This window comes from Neltuma alba, unplaced genomic scaffold (assembly GCF_004799145.2).
Source record: "Neltuma alba isolate B1F8T4 unplaced genomic scaffold, ASM479914v2 tig00011035_pilon, whole genome shotgun sequence".
In the NCBI taxonomy this organism is placed as follows: domain Eukaryota; kingdom Viridiplantae; phylum Streptophyta; class Magnoliopsida; order Fabales; family Fabaceae; genus Neltuma; species Neltuma alba.
The window spans coordinates 194558-204336 of NW_021635786.1; positions in this window are offsets into that span (position 1 = coordinate 194558).

Below are 9779 nucleotides of genomic sequence, written 5' to 3' on the forward strand. Positions count from 1 at the left end.
ACGGACGTTACTAGAAATGTTGTCTACAGGGAAGTCTTCCAGAATGTGCATTTGGAGTGACCTCATTCTCATTATCGTGGGCCGACTACAGTCTTCGCACTATTACTATGACGACTTCCTTCGACAGTACTTCATAGTTCATCTCCTCTGTCTTGAATTTATCAGATAGAATAATGCATACTTAACAAAGACCCTCCATAAAGAATAGTTCCGCACGTGAAAGATTCTGTCGGGGAGTCTTCCACCAACGTTACCTATGGTGTGGCTTCTTGGGAGGTCTTTCAGAATGTCCTTTCCAAGTGACCACATCATCCATTTCGCGAACAACCTTTCAACTTTGTAGTATCAATATGACAACTGCCATTATTATGCCACGTCGAGAGCTCTATGACTTTGCGATTAACTTACATGCATAGCAACCATCCGTGCAGCGCACGGGGAGAAAATCCTAGTTACAAAGAAAGTGTCACGCAAGAAAAAAAAATTACAAAGAAAGTGAACTAGTTGAATGCCTGCATAATTTAGTTAATATAATTACAAAATAATTGTTAGAAAAATTAATTCACTTTTCTATTAAAAATATTTCATTATAAATTATTAATTTTTAGATTCTATCAATCAGATGCTACCTTTATTAAAATAAAAGATAATTATTCCCTATTAAATGTCGCCATTATAAGTTTCAAATTTAGGGAGATAATGGTCTATTTTATAAGTTTTAATTTGAGTTTATCTCAACATGTTTGATGCTTTTAAATTTACCCTTAATTATTATTTATTTGCCATGCACACTCTCTCATTACATTTTCTCTATCCATCTCTTTCATCATTTTCTCATTTATTATCTCTTTCATTTACCCTCTTTATAATAAAAGCATGTTTGAAAAAATGTATTTCTTATCTATTTATTGTTTTTTTACTAATTTTATTTGATTTTTTGTTATATGCAAATTGATCATTTGAAGTTTAGAATAAAGATGAAAGGGGATAATTATTTTTTAATCATGTCTAAATGACATTGTTTTTATAAGAAATGTTCCACTTACACGGATGTTATCGAGAATAAAATAGATGAAACAAGTTGAGGAGCGTGGCTATATATACGAGGTAAGAAATTATAACCCAAAGAGGGAAAGAGAAGAAAGGACTATCTAAGTAGCTGGTATATCTTTCAAAAGGAGAAAAGGGATGACCGTTATATATATAGTAGCATGAAGATAATTGTTTTATAATGAATAGAAAACAATATAGCATGAAGATAATTATTTTATAATGAATAGAAAACAATATGGGGTCATTAAAAATTAATTCCAAAATCAAGCTCGTCATAATAATTTGGCTGATATTAAAATAATTTTTTAAAAATAATAATTCATAGAATTGTATCAAAAAAGTAATTCATAGAAAATATACAATAATATCTATTTAATTTGAGCAAGAAACAACTCAAAATAAGGATTGAATAACAATAAAATTAAAGTTATAACAAGAAAGCTAGTATAAACTACAATTGATTTTGGTAATGATCTTAGCTTATTAATTGATAAATTATTATAGCCACAATCATGCACTTTTCGATGTCTGCCTTTCCTTTTAAATTATTATAGCTTCAATAACTTCTTTGTGTGACAATGTCAGCACATAAGTATACTCTTATCCTACAGATAAATTGGATTGTATATTCAATCCAATGTTTAAACTAGATATTTCCCAACTAGCTAAGTGTTTGTTGCAAGTGCACGAGTTATCATAGATACGGTACAGAAGAAAAGATTGGTCCAATAATTCCATAAATTGCGCCACCAAACTAGGTTAGCCTTAGGGGTATGTATGGATTAGACTGAACCGAGTTTGTTATCAACTTGAAATCTAGTCCAGTAAAGACCTCGGACTGAAAAAGACAGCTCAAGATTTGGTCCAGTCCACTACCAACCCAAGGTAGGGTTGGATTGGACTTGGTCTATGGACTGCCTGGACTAGTCCAAGATCTCAATTTAATTTTTTTCTTCAATGGGAGGCAAGATTGCAACTTATTGTCTAAAAGTTTACCCATGTTTTGATCTAAACTTCATCAAATTTGATCTTTCCCTTTCAATTTATTAATAATGTCATGTTTCATTTATTAATCCCCATTAATATGGATATTATATTATAGAAAATACAAACACATGCTCATTACTTAGGAAGTTAATAGATAAATCTTGATTATTTGAATAGACAAAAAACTTATATAGAAGAATTAGAACAAATTAAAATTATTTAAATAATAGTTAAAAATTAAAAAAAATCGGGCAAAACTGGACTGGACCAACTAGTCTGAGGGATTAGTCCCCAATCCAGTCTAGCTCGATGAGACTAGTCTAGTCCATTTTGATCTAGTCTTGTTTCAGGCCAATTTTTTCTGGACTAGACTGGATGGGGTTTGCTCGGGTTGGATGGGACTATACCGGACCACTGGACTGACTTAGCCTTATATACTCTAGCTAGTACCTAGTAGCCTAGAATTCAAAGGGCGTTTGGAAAAGCTTGCTCTATTTAAGAATGAGTGGTTAATTCCATTAATTACTCATGCTCTTTTGCAACTAACAAAATTCGACTTTTAAGCTCCGATCCTAATTTAGCTATACAAAGCTAATTCATGTATCTATCTCACCAACATAACTAACCATTCAATTTATAGCGTTTTAGCTCTTGCTTCTTCTAATCCCTATTATAGGACCCCTTTTACAAGGTATTTTGGTCTGTTTTATAAGATCCTTTGAAAATTTCAGTAAGTATTAAATATTTTTCCATATACATCTCATTAGGATAGAGAGAGTGGATTAATATGATTGTTAGAATTTAATGTAATTAATAACGAAAATATTAAAAATTATTTGAATTTTATGAAAAATTAATTTTATATTTTTAGCTATTTTTAATTAGTATGTGTGAATTAATTAGAATGTCTTTATAATAAGGATAATAGGTAATATATGATTAACAGCTTTTTCGGCACTCAAATTAAACAAACTTTTTCTAGCATCACTCAAATAAATAAAACAACTAATTGATGACCATATTTACTTTCAACAGTAATTTCTATTGTTTATGAAAGTCAAAAAGTCACCCCTAAAAATTTTCAGTGGTAATAAAAAAAGTTGCCACCAAGTCATCTCCCCAACAGTAACAAAATGAGTCACCGTTGAATATGGTTTCAACATAAAAAAATGTTGTCACTGAAAATTAAATCGCCATTGAAACTATACTTTCAGTGACGAGAAAAAGTTACGGCTGAAGGTGCCTTCACCACGACCTTAGTTTTCTATACCATCCGAAATTCTTAATTAACGTTAGAGCCTAATTACCAAGGATATTTTGGATTTGAATAGTAAGCTGGGAAAGAGAAGAGCACTTTTTCCTAAAGGTGATTTGCCGCAAAATTCTCACTTCAACAGAGTTTTTTTTATTAAAAAAAATACCTCCTCTCGTTGTTTTTATAATAAGATACGAGTAATCAAACTATGTAGATTAAAAAATTGATTAAAATTTGCTAAAAGGTAATAAATGTGTAAGAACTACAATTTATTTTCTAAAAATAAATTTATTTATAGCGAGAGAGTGAGAGAGAGAGAGTGGGCAAATATAAATTAATACAGTGTGACTAACTAATAATTAATAAAAATATAAAATAATATTAAAAATTTTAAATAATCTATTAGTATTTCTTATAAATAAAAACATATTATTCCTCAAATATTATATAATCATATTTTAAAGGAAATAATCAATCTTGCTTGCTTTCCTGTGTTTATGGGAACCTAATTTCTTATTACATAAGAGCTTGTGGGATGATTTCATTCATTTGCAGCAGCATCTCTGGTGCTTGGTTGTTATTGGAGACTTTAATACCTATATGGCTACATGTATATCATTGATAAAATCGGGGGTTCTACTCCAAATACTAATTCTATGAGAAAATTCACTGCTTGCATTGACAGATTAGAGCTAGTTGGGATTAATTAAGTTGGAGAAAGTTATACTTGGGAAAGGAATATGATAAAAGAAAGAATTGATTTGGCATTTGCAAACTCCTCTTGGTTTAATCTGTTTACTTTTTCTAAGGTTCACCGCCTTCGCAAGTTTGAATTAGATCATCGGCATTTGTAATAAAGAGGATTCCAGATTCTCCGAACAAAAATTTCAAATCCCCATTTAGATGTCAAATGCCTGGGTTTTAGAAAAGGATTTTATTTTATTTTTTTAAAAGAAAAAGAAGAGCATCTTATTGATATTATGAAGAAAAGCTGGAATTATGGCTGATGGGAGGAAAGTATTGGTTACTTTACAAGGGAACTGAACAGTAGAACAAGAAGAAAATTGGTAACATTCCCAACAAAAAGAAGAGGCTTATGAAAATAATTGAAGGCCTTCAAAGAGCTAGAAGGCTGAGGGATAAGCAACACTTGGCCAAAGTTGAAAATGATTTATGGAGGGAGTACAATAAAGTTTTAGAAAATCAAATTTTGAAGCCAAAACATGTCAAATGAAGTCACATTGTGTGTCATTATGCTTAAAAAATCAAATTTAGAAAAATCACTTTCTCGAGTTACTATTTATTTGGTAACTCTAAAATCTAAAATTTTGGCTAACTTTGAAAATTCATAACTAATTATAAAATACTTAAAATGATGTGGTTCTAAGTTCTGTTTGAAGATCTTTTACTTCTCTATATAGAAAAATACTCATTGGTTTATTTTCTTTACCAACCAAGCTCCATATTTCATGTAACAAGTACTATTCATTTGGTCAATTTTTTAATTTTTAGTTTTTTTACCATAATTTTAAAAATTTATAACTTTCTATGCATAGCTCCAAATTAAGTGATTTACTACTCTATTTAAAGGTTAAAATGTAAACTTTAAGCTCAGCAAATTTCACAGCCATATTCCATCATTTGGGCAGAGAAAGAACAGCCATAAAATCATGAATTTGCAAACATTATTACCCCTCCTTAATGTATTATCTTAAAGGGTTTAGGCCATGAGCATGCATTATACCATTGTCATTCATACTACCATATACTTATGCATAATTATATCTCTCCCAAGTGACAGGAATATAGTCTCTTACAAGCATTCTGAAGCGTCTATACTTTTAACCCCCAGAGTATGCATTCGAAGCGAATTGGATATGCAAAAGCCTTACTTAGGCCCGAAATTTTAAAATTGTTCCTTTAAGTTCTTAGGTTACTGTTTACTGTGCATTTTTCCAGATTACAGGTCCAATTTTAAAAAATCATAACTAATTCTATAAAAATCGTATGGAGGTGCTCTAAATTTTTACTTAGAGCTCTTTCAGTACTCTTTAGGGTGTGTTTGGCTTAATAGAGGGGATGGGAGGGGAGGGAATTTAATGGAGGGAAAGGAGATAAAAGGAAGGAGAGAGATTTTAATATTACCTTGTTTGGATTGATACAAGGGGAGGGAAGGGGAGGAATTTTAATGTTATCTTGTTTGGTTTAGGAAGAGAGGCGAGGCAAAATATTTTTGCACGAACAATTTTGCCCTTATATTATTTAAGTTGATTTTTACAAACTTTATAGAGTAATTAATAAAATATAATTATAAATAACATTTAATAAAAAATCCCATATTTTTAAGTAAAAATCCAATCAGAGCTGTAATTAAGTTGAAGAAAAATAATATGATTGTGGCTAGCAACTAAAATTTGATTCCTTGTCAAGATGGTGGTGTCGTGCTACTGAAAGAATGAGCTATCACAGTCAAGTCGAATATGAAGATAGAGGTTGGAAAAGAAAGGGAGACAGTAGAGATGAAGATGATGGCAAGATGAAGGAGGCACAGAGATTGAAGTTGAATGTCAACAGTAGGAGATGTAGAAGGAGAAGATGGAGTAGGTGAAGGAGGAGAGCTCCCATTCTTCGAAGATGAAGCAGCAATGGGGTCATGTTGGAAGACGAAGGAGAAAGGTAAGCCAAAGACTGACTAGCGTGAGAGCATAAAAAGGATAACTAAAGAATAATAAATATACTTATGGGTGTAATAGTTTGAACAAGACAAAATATTGCTTCTCTCCTCCAAATCCCCCTAATTTTGGAGGGGAAGGTTATGAGGGGAGGGGAGTGAAAATTTCAAAAAAATTTCCCTCCCCTCCTATAAATTTTGGGAAGCCAAACAAGGGGAAGGGAGCAAAATCCCTCTTTTCCCCTCCCCTCCCCCCATACCAAACATAGTCTTAAGGAAAAAAAATATCAAACTGGACTTATCTATTACTAATTTGTACAGTTTAATCCGTAAATATTACTGTTCATTTGGTTTAATTTGGAACTTCTAGATTTGGTGCCTTAACTTTGGAAAATGATATCTCCTTGTGTATACATCCAATTGAGGTGATCTACCTCTCATTTTAAAGTTTGAGATGTATACTATGTTTCTGCTAAAATTTGTGGCTTAATTCATTCATTTGGTGGGTCAAACTAGGGTTGGAAGATGACTGCTCCAGGACCTATGTTTTATCCCTTATACAATTCTTACTTTAATTCTTTTAAGAATCCAAGCATGCATAATTCAATCTCATGTATTCAATTACACCCCATACTCATTCTTACCAATGTCATATATAACTAAATTACATAAATTAGCATGTTCCATAATTATTACATAATTAGAGAATTAAGCATCACATAGTAATACTATAAATTCTCTACTTCTTTGCATCAATCTCTTGGCTTCTCTTCGTACAACAATTGCCCATCATGCTTGACCTAAATGGTTGATCAAGGAGGGATGAGATTTGGAAAAATCTCAGTAGCAAACAATACTATCAATAAATGCAAGATGAATCCAAGTGCATGATATACTTCCTTGATTATCTTTATGCCAATTTAGTGATCTAACTTTATGCTCAATGTCTCCAACTACATATATGGCCATAAAATCATTAAGGGATAGAACATACATAATTCATACATAGCTCATATCATCATAATTAGTATCATGCAAATCAACACAACAAGCATAAACATCAAGCACATAAAATAGGTAAGTTCATTACCTTGTACCATGAGCTTTTCTCTCGCTTCCTTTGACTTCCTTGACTACCCAACCATGAGGACTTTCAATCAACATCATCAAAATATCCTATTGGATGTTTCAAGGTCCTAATCATAGCCACAAGGGTCACATTACTCACTAAAACCAAGAGATCACACAAAGTTCAAGACTTGCTTCACGAGTATTGTTTATCGGTATTTCCAAAATTTTTTCTCAAATTTGAAATTCATAATTAATTCCAAAAAAACAAAAACTGAGTGATTACAAGTCCTACTAAAAGCTCCTTAAGTGATCTTTAAACAAAAAATAGTTTCAGGATCCAATTCTATGCGAAATAGTACCAGAATTGTATGGGAGTTTCCTACTACTTTAATGGTCAAAATTGTTCCCAAATTTTAACCCTAACTTTGAAAAATCACCATAAATCATACATATATCCAATTTGAATGTTTTATCTCTTGATTTAAAGCTTAAGATGTGAACTATAATCATGACAAATTTCAGAGCCAGATATGAATAGGAACTTAATCAAAATAGGCATCAAGATAGGTGCTAGAATCTTCACATACCTTGATCTTAAAACTTGAATCTTGTTCCTTCTTCTTGGCCTTCACCCCTATGTTTTCTCTCTAATTTTTGGTAGGGTTTTTCCTCTACAAATGCTTGCCAAAATTCTCTTCCAAGGTGGGGTATTTATAGTGAAATTTATGCCTTGAATGGACCATTATGCCCTTGAAAGTTAAAAGAAATTGTAAGGACAAACTTAGAACTTCAAGTATCCTTTTACATCATCAAAACATCATGCTCTTGCATCATCCTTCTAGAAGAGAGCTAGGTGGCGCAAATCTAATGGAGAGGAAAGGAAGAATAGATCTTGACCCTTGGATTAAACTTGGTTTCCAAGTTTCCTTCCAATTTACTTGGCTCACATTTATTCAATTTTCTTGATGGCGTTTTATCTACTCCATAAATTTCTTTTAATTCTAGAGAAGATCTATGAATTTTCTTTGGCCATAACACTTCCTTTAAACCTCGCATAAAAATTATTTACTAAAATACCCTTAACCAGCATAATTGAGTCTTCTATTTTATTCCAGCCATTCTGCTAATCTTTTGGAAGTGAGACTAATTTCATAAATTAACATAGCCTTTAAGCTCCCTAACTTCATTTTTACATACATTTTTGAGATCTCTCGCTATCTCAAATAATTACCTCAATTGGTGTACTTTTTACCAGCCCATAATCTTATAAATTCTATTTAAGTTGCCTCGTCATTTCTCTTCACAAAAGAGTCTTAGAATATTATTTCTCATTTTTTGAGATTTTTATGGAATTTTTTTGTATACTTTCTATTTTTACCCCTACTAACTTGTAACTTTCTGAATTACAATTTAGTCCTTGTTTGGATTTAACCTTATAAAATATCTCTTTGAGACTTCTAACTTAACTTTTGGCCTATATCTAGCCTGTTTTCTCTTTTTGACCCTTGAGACTCTCCTAGAACCTCAACATTACTTACACGTTCGCCTCCTAGTAACCTTTTTACTTTACAGTTTAGTCCCTAAAACTGTTTTAACTTCCTTTCTTATTTTTCAGACTTCTACTCCAAGGGGCTTAGTAGTCTACCTATTTCAGGCTACTCCTAGGGCTCCTAAGCCTAAAAATTATGATGTGACACATCCTCAAATTATACAAAGTTACAAAGATTTAACCAAAAACTTATAATTACATAACATAATCAAGCATATCATTGCATAAAATTTTATGCCAATTTTTTCTAGCTTCCATATTCTTTCCTTTTTCCTTTGATGAGCTAGCACCTAATGGTGTCGTTTAGATATAAAGAGGGGTGAGATTTCATAAAAATCTTAGTAGCAAATAATAACAATAATAATGCTAACCATGCAGGGGTACGTCATGCTAGATACCATTCAACATTTTCATGCATTCTCTTACATTATCATGTTATGAAAAGGGAGCATATAAACATATTATTTAACAACTCAATCATGCATATTGTCAAGGTATAACATGGAAGGAGTTAAATATATCACATCACAGCTAGCTCAACCACATTATGTCATAAAAACACATAGCAAACAACCAATGCAAAGTAAAATTAAAATTGTAAGTTCTTGCTACCTTTAACAAAACCTTATTCTTGTTTTCTTTTCCTTGCTTTTAATTTTATATTCTATTTTTCATGTTGCTTCTTCCTCAGTCATGTCCTTCTGAATCACCTCAACCAGCGAAATAGTCTTATTTCTTAGTTGTTTAATTTTTCAATCTACAATCTAATCCGGTTGTGTCACATCCCAAAAATTTTCATTTGACAATAAAGGATTAAAATTGGGATGAGGGTCAATGTAGGAACTAGAAGGGGAGATGAAAGAACTTTTGATATGAAACCCCGAAAAGGTCCGGGCTGGCATTTTCGTAATTATCGGTATAGGAAGGGCAAAATGGGAAAATTTGAGAAAAATTCTAGAAAATCCCTAAAAAATGGAAAAATTATAGAGTAGAGGTTTTGGAAACTTAGTTGAGGCCTGAAAGATGGAATTTCGATGAAAATGAATTATTACGGAATTTCCCATAAAACGAAGGTTTTTCGGGAAATTATTGGGGAAATGAAGGAAAATAATTATTTTAATAAGTTAGAGGCCTCAATAAATTTGGAAGATTGATGGAAAATTCATCTAAATGTATGCTTGAATTTATAAAAT